Source organism: Coenobita brevimanus, chromosome 3 (assembly GCF_032717465.1).
Source record: "Coenobita brevimanus isolate Jiangsu-jjx chromosome 3, ASM3271746v2, whole genome shotgun sequence".
In the NCBI taxonomy this organism is placed as follows: Eukaryota; Metazoa; Arthropoda; class Malacostraca; order Decapoda; family Coenobitidae; genus Coenobita; species Coenobita brevimanus.
The window spans coordinates 18128515-18140825 of record NC_136956.1 but is presented as its reverse complement, the minus strand read 5'-3'; the positions used below and the strand labels follow the sequence as shown (position 1 = coordinate 18140825).

The 12311-nt window shown below is 41.8% G+C and overlaps 1 pseudogene across 1 annotated transcript in view; it reads right to left on the bottom strand.

Annotated features, from left to right (window-relative positions):
• LOC145393321 (cytochrome c oxidase subunit 2 pseudogene) overlaps positions 1-974 on the bottom strand; it is a 39728-nt pseudogene extending 38754 nt beyond the window's left edge. Inside the window, exon 1 of the transcript XR_013896186.1 lies at positions 351-974. The product of XR_013896186.1 is annotated as a cytochrome c oxidase subunit 2 pseudogene (transcript). The remainder of the gene's footprint in view (positions 1-350) is intronic.
• Positions 975-12311: the final 11337 nt, after the last annotated feature.

The window sequence follows — 12311 nt, the reverse complement described above, 5'->3', positions numbered from 1 at the left end:
ATAAATCCAGAAGGGAAAGCTCTTCAATTAAACAAAAATTAATGTTACATGTTTCTTTTGCAAAGGTATAGGTAATATTCAAACTACAAAATTGACATTATCAGCGTCAACATCCCTAAGAGCTATACCATGCCTAAACTCTTAAGAAGAGGGAAATATGCCCATAAGTTGGGTATGAACCCATCAGCTTAACCTTATCATATCTTTTTGACTTATTTCACCAGCAGTAATAATACAATAATAGGTTTAAAAGACTCACACTTAAACTTCAGTCATCGGGTGAAACCTAAGCCTATGCCTCATCAGAAGATGACTCATGGTAAGAAAGACTTAACGGAAACTCTTTACACTACAATTGGCATAAAACTATGATTAGCACCACAAATCTCTGAACACTGACCATAAAATAAACCAGGACGAGAAATTAAAAACCTAATTTGATTTAAACGACCAGGAATAGCACCAACTTTCACTCCTAAAGCAGGCATTGATCAAGAATGAATAACATCCGCCGCCCAACACTCGAATTTGAGAATTGAAAGGTAAAACAGCTCGATTATCAACATCCAAAAGTCGGAACCCAATTTCCCCCAACTCATCAGCAGGAACCATAAACGAATCAAATTCCAACTGAGAAAAATCAGAATATTCGTAACCTCAATATCACTGATATCCAATAGATTTTAAAGTTACACTTGGATTATTAACCTCATCCAACAAATAAAGAAGTCGTAATGAAGGTAAAGCAACAAAGATCAAAATCAAAGCAGGAAGAACAGTTCAAATCACCTCAATTGTTTGATTTTCTAATAAAAACGGTTAATAAATATATTAAAAAACAATCTAGATATTATGTACCCCACTAAAGTCGTAATAAGAATAAGAACCACTACTGCATGATCATGAAAGAAAATTAGTTGTTCTATAAGAGGAGAAGCCCTATCTTGTAATCCTATATACCCTCAAGTTGCCATTAGCTAATTCTAAAAGAGAATAACATTTTCATTCATAGGTCCTGTGCCTAATGCATTAATCTGGTATTTTAGAAGTTAGAGACTAATGGAATTTCTATATATCTATGATCTGCAGGAGGATATGCATGCATTCATTCAACAGAAGTAGGAAAATACATTGAAAACACAACAGCACGGTAAGACGTTAATCTCTCTCAGATAATAAACCTCAGCACAGCCACTTAAGAAATTATGGACCCAAGAGATGATAAAACATTTCAAGCTACATAAACATCAGGATAATCAGAATCTCGTCGAGGCATTGCATTTAGCCATAGAAAATGCCGAGGGAAAAAGGTAATATCAGCTCCTAAAAACATGGTAAAAAAATTAATCTTAAGACACTTAGGATTTAATGCTAACCCAGTAAACAAAGGATATCAATGTGCTAATCCTTCAAAAATTCCAAAAATAGCACCCATTGAAAATACGTAATGGAAGTGTGCTACAGCATATAAGTGTCAGGTAAAATAATATCAATTGAAGAATTAACTAATACAACCCCCGTTAATCCACCTACTATAAATAAAAAAAATAAATCCTAATCCCCAACACATAGAAGGTCCATAATTAATTTGCGTTCCATGAAGAGTTTCTAACCAACTAAAAATTTTAATTCCAGTTGGAACTACAATAATCATCGTAGCTGACGTAAAATAAGCTTGAGTATCTACATCCATCCCCACAGTGAACATATGATGAACTCAAACTACAAAACCAAGAATTCCAGTAGCCAACATAGCATAAATCAACCCCAATTTACCGAAGACCTCTTTTTTTCCTGACTTCTGACTAACAGTAGATGAAATTATTCCAAACGCAGGTAAAATTAAAATATAAACTTCAGGATGCCCCCAAAATCAAAATCAATGCTGATAAAGAACCGGATCCCCTCCTCCTGCTGGGTCGAGAAAAGAAGCATTCAAATTACGATCTGTTAATAACATAGTAATTGCTCCAGCTAAAACAGGGAAAGAAATCAAAAGTAAAATAGCAGTAATAAACACTGATTAAGCAAACAGAGGTATATGATCCATAGTTATCCCACGTGGTCGTATATTAATAACCGCAGTTATAAAATTAATAGCACCCAAAATAGAAGAAACCCCAGCTAAATGTAAAAAAAAAATTCCTAAGTCAACAGACGCTACAGCATGAGCAATACCTGCCGATAAAAGAGGATACACAGTTCAACCTGTTCTAACTCCCCTTTCTGTCATCCCCCTTATTAAAAGTAAAGATAAAGAAGGAGGTAATAATCAAAACCTCATATTATTTATTCGAGGAAATGCCATGTCCGGCGCCCCTAATGTCAAAGGAACTAACCAGTTTCCAAACCCACCGATTATAATAGGTACAACTATAAAGAAAACCATAATAATAGCATGAGCAGTTACTACTACATTATAGATTTGATCATCCCCAATCAGCCTTCCTGGCTGACCCAACTCAGCCCGAATTACTGGTCTCAGAGAAGTTCCGACTATCCCAGCTCAAGCTCCTAAAACAAAATATAGTCCCAATATCCTTATGATTTGTTGAAAAAAATCATCGTTGCCTTAAAATCTCATAGCGGAATTGTTAAGACGTTAGATTGCAAATCTAAAAATGTGAGTATTCACTGAGATTTTTCATATATGTTAGTGTACAGCATGAGAAGTTTTGATATTCTAAGATAAGGTGATATTCCCTAACATATATTCACATATTTAATCTCAAGGTTTTAAGTTAATTAAACTACAACCCTTCAAAGCTTTTAATAAAAGAAGAAATCTTTTAACCCTGAAAATTAATGAAGGAGTAATTACTTACCTTTAGATTTACAGTTTAATATCTTCAAATTTCGGCCACTTCATTCTATAATGGCAGATAAATGCGTAAGATTTAAGCTCTTATCATGGAGATTTGATCTCCTTTTAAAATTTCAGTTTTTTTAGTATATCAGTATATGTGACTTCCAAGCACAAAGACTAGAACATCCTAGAAAAAAACAGTGATCATTCTATTATTTACTACAATTTTCCTCCATCCATCCATCATCCAATCCTACGTTGCCCCATGAGAAGCGTTGGAACCCGGGGCTAGGCAAGTTAGTCCTGGCATTTAAGATGAGAATGACAAGCCTCACTCATCCCTGAGTGGCAATACATGAGCAATAAACCCCAACCATCCCTTGGATATAAACTTTCACCGGCTCAATCCGATTGGAGCGCCGTTATTACCCACTAAACCACCAGGAGCCAAAATTTGGTTATATGGTTACCACCCAGCGTAGTAAATGGTTTCCTGGTGTACAGGAAACCATTTGGTTTGTCACTCAGTGTAGAGTCACCCACAGCCAGAAGGAAGAGGAAAGAATGAAGGAAAGAAAGACAGAAGAGGGAGTGTAAAGTCACCTGTAGGGAGAAGAAAGAGGAAAGAATGAATGAAAGACAGAAGAGGATGGATGGAAAGTAGGATGGAGGAGAGGAAAGGACAGACACCCGAGATCAGCACTACATCGAGTGAGTGGATGTACTTTAACTTTATTAATCAGATGCACTGTTGTAATTTTAGCTTCTATTCTAGCTAAAAGAAAAAAATATATAGACCGAGAAAAAAACTCACCATACTAATGTGGATTCGACCCTAAAGGATCTGCCCGACCACCATTCTCCCTACGATTTTTCCTAATTGCTGCTATTATTCTAATTTTTGACGTAGAAATCACCCTAATCCTCCCAGTCGCCTATATCTTAGAAATTTCTAATGTCTATGCCTGAAGAACAGTCGGACTATTTTTTAGTCTAACCCTTCTCTTACGTCTTTACAACGAGTGAGCTCAAGGAGCTCTTGAATGAAGATAATTTTTAGTTTCAAACAATAATAGGTTATAGCTTAAGATCTGCACTCAAAAGATGTCCTCCAAGACTAGCTTAACTACGAGATTTAGGCCAGAAGAGAGACTTCTAATCTCTACTTAAAGCGGTTAAACTCCGATTACTTCTCTTATACAAAATTATTAGCTTCAGAGAAGAAAGGTTTGCGCAAGTTCCGAAACAACCCCCCTCCCCACACTTAAATTCAACATTAAAAAGTAAAATTTTCAATACAGTAAACATCCCTTCAAATTTTATACTGTTGTATTATTATGTATCAAATCACCTTATGTACTAACTTATACAAAAACTTAAAGACAATACAGAGCGACAGCCATATACAAATGTAATCGAACTTAACCGGATGATTCCACCACCGGACCTGCTTATCTCACGTATAACATATACAGTACAAAATGTAGGGTCAGATCAACATATACGCCGAATGAGATCAGGTTCTTATATTTAAGGGTCCCATGTGGCCGTAACTGTTACGGAACGGGGTGCGGCTGTGCCTGAGGACCCCTTCACAGCCGTTGAGCAGAATCACTGGGTGTTAGTTTCTAGTCAAAATTTAAGGGCCTCCGTAGCATCCAATTCTCTCAGTTTAGGAAAATCTACCTACATTCTCTCTCTCTCTCTCTCTCTCTCTCTCTCAGTCCACACTGAGCCTTGGCGAGGTGCGGACGTCTCTGTCTGCCTCTCTTAGTCAGACCTCATTTTGGCATTCGAAGCAGAGAATGCAGGGGCTTCGGGAGGGGCCTCCTTATCACTACCTCCCATGTCTAATTCGTTGACGACCTCTGAACCGCTTATGGACACTTCTGTTGATGAACACTTACCAACTACATCAACTATGCCTACCGACTACCATACTACACCCGCCGTCACTGTCTCAGTTGCTCCCCCTGTATCCAACCCTTCCAACATTGCCACTCTACAACCTTACGAACCCTTCTTTGCCTCGACACCGAGCTCCTCTGTTTCAAATCTCCACCACCCAAAGTCCACTGCTACTGTTTTTTCCTCACGCATTCGTCCTTCCAATTAGATAACACTGGTGCTCCCATTCCGGCTTCCAGGGATTTACGCCTAAATTCTGTTGTTGGTACTGTCGCTGTCCCTCCATATGTACGATTAGGTGACAGGGAATTTTCTGACTGTTTGTCACATATCCAAACCGCCCTTCAAGAGTTGGGGCATGATGTTCAGTCTGTCCTATGTTACACCATTCCACCGAGAGGAAACCGTACACGTCCAGTTAATATAGCTAAGGTCACGTTTGTTTCACGATCTCTCCCTGACTATGTGATTATTGGTGGCATTAAGTTATCAGTGAGAGAGTATATTGAGTCTCCTCGGGGGTGCCTATCATGTTGGCACTATGGCCATCCCAGTAAGTTGTGATGCTCCGTGGCTGTTTGCCCCAGGTGTGCTCAGCCTGATCATGCCGAAGCAGACTGCCCTGCGGCTGCATGTTGTTGTCCCAATTGTGGAGGTGGCCATCCCGCCTACATACGTTCTTGTCCCACATACCTATTTGAGTGTGATGTTTCTCGTACTCGTGCCTGTGATCCAATGTCACTTAGGGAGGCCCGCCAGATTGTCCGAAGTATGGGATTTGATGATTGTTCCACGTATGCATGCCGTATCCGTTGGTCTGTCAGGACCCCTACCTGCTCCCCGACCCCTGCTCCTAGTACAGCTTCACATGTGCCAGCATTGACTTCCTCTGTCGCCACAACTGTCCCCTTGACCCCTTCGCCTGTTGCCCAGAATTGTCCACCATCTACCTCACCGACTTTGTCTACAGATGGTCAATTGTCTATGGCCACCAACGGAGTTCACGCTCAGCCTGCCACGTTCAGTCGATCCTTGTTTGTTCCACCGAAACAATCTCTCCGCCGTCCCGTCATGTCCCCCCTTCCCCTGCTTCATACTCCAGTAAACAGCCTTCTAACCACCGTTCTGGTACTACTCGAATCCCTCATTTTCACCCTACCTCATCCTTGTCCTTTGCCCTTTGCTTGCGACCTGATTTTTCCCGGACAACAACACCTCCCTCTCTAAACAGTCTGAAACGGCAGTGTTCGCCGCCTGCGTGTGTTTCTCGACCCACCAAGTCTAGTATGGGGATATCATCTGTCAGAAGTTCTACTCAAAATTTGTGTCTCCCCTCAACACCAGTTGTTTCGGGGTGTTCTCCACGGGTCATGCAGACATGTGTGGAGGTACATCCAGTGCCAGATCCCCTACCACCTACCCCTGTTCCTCCCTCCCCTAATCCATCGATAACTCCCTCCCTTTCTCTTGTTCCCAATGACACTCCTCCAGTCATTTTGCCTTCCCCCACTTCTGTTCCTTCCCCCATACTATCCTGTCGCGAATTGTGATTCCCCCTCCCTGGTTATTGTGTTCCACAATTAGTTTCTGATGTCCTTGGTTTTACCTTTATTTTTTAGTGCTTTTATATTTGTTTTATTGGATTTTATTTTATTTTTCTGTTAGCATTAGGGCTTCTGTACTTCAGTGGAACATTCGAAGTTTTAATATGAATCGCTTTGAACTTAGATGCCTCCTTGCCAAGTATTGCCCATTGGTTGTGTGTCTTCAAGAAACCCGTCTTTCCATCCCTCCTGCTCAAATCCCAGATTATGTTTTCATTAGTACGCCTTCTTCGATTTCTGAATCATCGATCCTCATTCACAGTACAGTCCCCCATGAACCTTCTTCAGTTTCTTCGTCACTTAAGTGCACTATAGTGAGGGTTTTCTTCCATCGCTGGATTACTATTATTTCACTCTATTTGTCACCTTCCTTCCCCATAGATTTCCCCGAGCTTTCACATCTTTTATCACTTGTGGCTCCGCCTATATTGCTACTGGGCGACTTCAATTGCAGGCATCCCTTATGGGGTGATAATGCCATTTCTACAAGAGGTAACCTACTTTATTTTTTTCTGTCTAATCACGATCTCCACATTCTTAATTCTGGCTCATTTACACATCATGATCCTCACACTCATACATTTTCTTGTCTTGATATTTCTCTTTGTTCATCATCTCTGTCTTTAGATTTTACTTGGTCTGTACTGGATACCTGTTTGGTTAGCAATCACTTTCCCATTTTACTCACTAGTTCATCCTGTTCACCTGTTCTTTGTCCCCCGCGCCGGCTTTTTGACCGTGCGAAATGGGATGAGTTCACTTCATTTTTCCACTCACTTTTAGTCCCCTCTTCCGCCCCAAGCGTGAATGATATAGTTGCCTATTTTACTGACTTGGTGCTGGCCGCCTCATTGGAATCCATTCCCCAGACTACACGCCCCTTTGCGTCCAAATGCGTTCCATGGTGGTCCCCTGATTGTACTAGAGCCCTTCTGATCAAGAGGGCTCGATGGTGAATGTACCGACGAAGAATGCATACTCCAGGCCGCCAATCTGCCATCCTTGCATTTAAGCGGGCTGGTGCCATTTTGCGTAGGACAATAAAGGCTGCCAGAAAGGCAAGTTGGTCGTCTTATGTGTCCAATGTCTCGTCTTCCACGCCGGTTACTGTCCTGTGGAATCATATTCACAAAATTTCAGGCAAATACTCTCCCCCACCAGCTCCATTACTTCATGTCGATGGTGAGTCTGTTGCTGATCCTTCTAGGGTTGCAAATATACTGGGAGACCATTTCAGTGAGATCAGCAAGGGAGTCCATCTCTCTCGGGAGTTCCATCACTATAAACACAAGGTTGAATGTACCCCAGTGCGTTTTACTCTATCATCTGCGGAGTCATATAATGTCCCATTTTCTATGTCCGAGCTTCTGTCTGGGATCCAGTCTTGTGGCAACACTTGTGAGGGCCCCGATGGTATTCATTACCAAATGATAAAACACCTACCCCGACCAGCATTATCCTTTCTCCTGTCACTTTATAATACGATCTGGACAGATGGTGAGTTCCCTGACACCTGGCGCACGGCATATTTGCTTCCCTTTTTAAAACCTGGTAGGACCGGTCACTCTCCACAGGATTACAGACCTACTGCTCTTGTCAGCTGCTTTGGTAAGATACTGGAACGGATGGTCAATGCTCGTTTGATGTGGTATTTAGAATCTAAGAATCTCCTTTCCGGTTTTCAATATGGGTTTCGTAAGGGGTGTAGTACTTTAGATCCCTTAGTGAAGCTAGAGTCTTATATCCGTCAGGCTTTTCGTTGTAAGCAATCAGTTCTTGGTGTCTTTTTTGATCTTGAGAAAGCATACGGCACTTCGTGGAAGCATCATATTCTCTGTACTTTAACCCATTTTGAAGTAGTTGGTAATATGGGTGTTCTTCTCGACAATTTTTTGAAAGCTCGAACCTTTCAGGTGCGTGTTTCTGGAAGTTTATCAGCCACCTTTCCACAGGTGGAGGGCGTTCCACAGGGGTGTGTTCTAAGTACGACTTTGTTCCTTGTTGCAATAAATGGTATTGTCTCTTCTCTTCCTCCTAGAGTCCATGCTTCCCTATAAGTAGATGATTTAGCAATTTACCTTGCTGATGCTGACCCTTCTCGTCTCGGTCAATGTATGCAGTCAGCTGTGAGTGTTGTGTCGACTTGGGCAACTTCTCATGGATTCCGCTTTTCGCCATCTAAATCACGAGCTATGATGTTTTCCAGATGGCGTGTTATTCCAAAGCCATCACTATATCTATATGACACCCTTCTTCCATATCATCCTACTACTACATTCTTGGGTTTGTCTTTTGACTCTCGGTTGACTTGGTCTTCACATATAGCTACCATGAAAACATCTGCCTTTCGACGACTTCAACTCCTACGGACACTGAACCATCTCAGTTGGGGCTCTGATCGCACTCTACTCCTACGTTTACATATTGCCGTAGTTATTTCTGTTCTTGATTATGGTTGTCAAGTCTATGCCTCTGCATCCCCTGCCACTCTTCGCAGGTTGGATGCAATCCATCACGAAGGCATTCGTCTTGCTTTAGGGGCATTCCATTCCACTCCTGTTCAGAGCTTGTATGCTGAGTCTGGTTTGCCTTCCTTATCGCATCGTCGTGGTGAACTGACCCTTCGTTATTATTACAGACTTAATCAACATTCCTCGTCCGGTTTTCTTTCTACATCCATTCCATCCAATCCATCCCGGACACCTTTCTACCAACGGTACTCCTTTTTACATAGAGTAGATGATTTGTCCTGCTCTTTATCTCTTCCTCCTCCTCGCGTTTTTCCATATCACCTTTGTTCGTTTCCTCCGTGGCTTATTCCACCCCCAAGTATATGTTCCTCTGTTCTCCCTGCAACTAAATCCTCTACCTCTCCGTTTCACCTAAAATCTCTCTTCTATCACCATTTGTCTTGTCATTCGTCAGCCACACCCATTTATACAGACGGCTCGAAATCCTCTGGTGGCACAAGTTTTGCAGTTTTGTTTCCCAATAGTTCATATCAATCCCGTCTCCCTGATGTTGCTAGTATTTTCAGTGTAGAATTATTTGCTCTTTTGATTGCTGTTCGATATATTTTTTCTTCACAGATCTCATCTTTTGTTATATTCACGGACTCCCTTAGTGCCCTTTTTAGCCTCCAGACCATTCCCGCAGCCAACCAACTTGTTCTTAAAATTCAGGAGTGGTTGTACAGGATTGCTACCAGGAAGAAAGTAGTCCCTTTTTGTTGGGTTCCGAGCCAGGTTGGTATTGCAGGAAATGAGCAGGTGGATTTTTTGGCCAGGTCAGCAGCTTCTAACACATTATCCTCCAGCTGTCTCCCAGTAGGTGACTTTTTTTCATCTCTCTCTTTGTCGCTTAAGCGTCGATGGCAATTGGAGTGGTCCCATGTTCCTAATAATAAGCTGCGTTCCATTAAGCCCACTGTTTCGCCTTGGTCATTTTCCTCCTATCCTAACAGACGGTGGGAGACAGCGTTAGCAAGTTTGCTTTTAGGCCGCACCCGTCTTACATATGGCTATTTGATGGCTGCTGGAGTACCTCTTTGCTCCTACTGTCAGGTTCTACTTACTGTAGAGCATATCCTACTGGACTGCCCTCGTTACTCTGCTGAGCGTCACCGTGCTTTCCCTTTCCTTGATAACTTACGCCATCCACATTCACTTGCTGATCCTCTAGGTGAATCCACCCACGTTTCGGTTACCGCTCTCATATCCTTTTTGTCACGTACCCGTATGCTTTCCTCCATATGATTGCTTTACCTGGCCGATATCAATGATTTCTTCTTTAGTGCCATATGGCCTTTGCTGCCTGGCACTAGTTTTCCTATTCAAATCAATCAATCTCTCTCTCTCTCCCTCTCTCTCTCTCGTCGGCAGTTGATGTTGCTCTCGTAATTACTCGCTGCGAAATCGCAGTGAGAAGGATAAAATATTTATAAGATTTAAAAATTTCTTCTTCGAGAACGTATGTGTCGTTGACATAAGGAACACTTTATACAGTATATCTATCTATATATGTATCTCTACATACATATATATATATATATATATATATATATATATATATATATATATATATATATTTATATATATATATATATATATATATATATATATATATATATATATATGGTGAAAAAGTGAGTTTTATGCCAGGTACCCCTTTTTTGGATTAGGGCTAAGGCGTTGCCCCTGGGTAGAGGACTTTGGTTTGGAGCGTGTAGCATTTTATGACCGGATGCCCTTTCTGATGTCTACCAATGACCCTTTGGTGGATTCGATCCTCCGACCCTTCGGTCAGAGCGGAGCCCTCTAACCCACTGAGCCACGGCTGATTATATATATATACATACATATATATATATATATATATATATATATGTGTGTGTGTGTGTGTGTGTGTGTGTGTGTGTGTGTGTGTACTGTAAAAATAATAAAAAGGAGGGCATATTTTACACACTTTTTGATTACCACCAAGCGGAGTTTGCCGTTGGGAAATCAATGTTGGCAGATTTATTCCAGGAAAGGGAGCTTCAGGTCAGGGTGGGTAGATTTGGGTCAGGGAGGGTAGATTTTGATCAATTTAGGTATATTTTGTTCAGGGTGGGTAAATGTACAATCGTCAGCACAAATTCGCCGCAAGCCTGCTCGTGTGATGTGGGTCGTTTTGTCTGGCAACGGTGTATAGGAACTAGTTGCCACGCAGGCTTTTATACGCTTTAAAGACGCGTTTGTAGGAATTAGTACTATAAATCACCCAGAATACAATATTCTTTATATCTGATTAGCGTAAAAATGTGCAAAAGATTACAGATGAATGTTGTCAAATGGGGAAACTTCTGTTCTCTCCCTCTATCCATCCCTTGTCCCTCCCCACCCTCCCTTCCTCCTTCCCTCTCCCGCTATCCTTCATCTCCACTCCTCTCTCTCTCCGCCCTGTCTACCTTATATCACCCACAACGCTAATCTACGTAATAAACCGCACTCTTCTCTATTTCTTGTCTATTCCTGTAACCATTTTGCTCCTCAACATTCGAGAGTTTCATGCCATGCAAGTCTCTTTCTCCCACTCGGTACACCAAACATGATGCAGCAGTTCGAAACTTTAGTGTTTCTGATACTGCTTCGTGATTCAGTGAACAGTATGAAGAGAATGGGAACATTTTCCTAGGGAAGAAAGAGGGCGAGAAGTAGGAGGAGTGGGCACAAATGTTTGTTTAATTTCGCCTACTGATATAATAGGCACAGACTTCCAGGCTCACTCAAACAAATACTAGCAAGGTATATATCACAAGAACGAAACCTCAATGTTCCTGTATCTCCCAGCTGTTGGTAGTGACAAAGGGTGGAGAACAGAAAGACAACTGGAGAGGAGTGGTAAGGAGACGAGGATGGTATGAATGGGACTAGAACGGGAAGGAATATTGATAATAAACCTCGGATATAGTTGGCAGCACTGCAAGCAATTGGGAATAAGGCAGACTGGGTTTAGAAAACAGTCAAGAGAAAATTGCGATGCGCCAATTAGGTTAGTGCCGTGGATAAATGAATGAAGGTGGAGAGGGTGGGGAGAGGAGACAGTGGAGAGGCATGAAAGTGAGTGGGGGAGAGGAGGCAGAGGGAGGGGTGGGAGGAAACGTCAGGAGGAGTAAGGGGGAGAGAGGGGAAGGGAGCTTAGACACGGTTATAATGAAGAATACCAGAGTATTACGCTCATACGTCGTTCCATAACACTGTCAACTCTTGCAGTTTTTTACACTAATCAATTACAGTTTTCAGAAAATTGTACTCTAGGCAGTCTCTGGTACCACTTTTGAAAAACACGTCGTAAAAGTGTATAAAAGTCTATGTGGCAACTCGTCCCTTGACACTGTTGCCAGACACAGGACTCGCTTCACTCTAGTAGACTTGCAGCGAATTTATGCTGACGACTGTACGTGAGAGTGGGTAGATAGACACACAGAAAGACAGGCAAACTGATTTTACAGA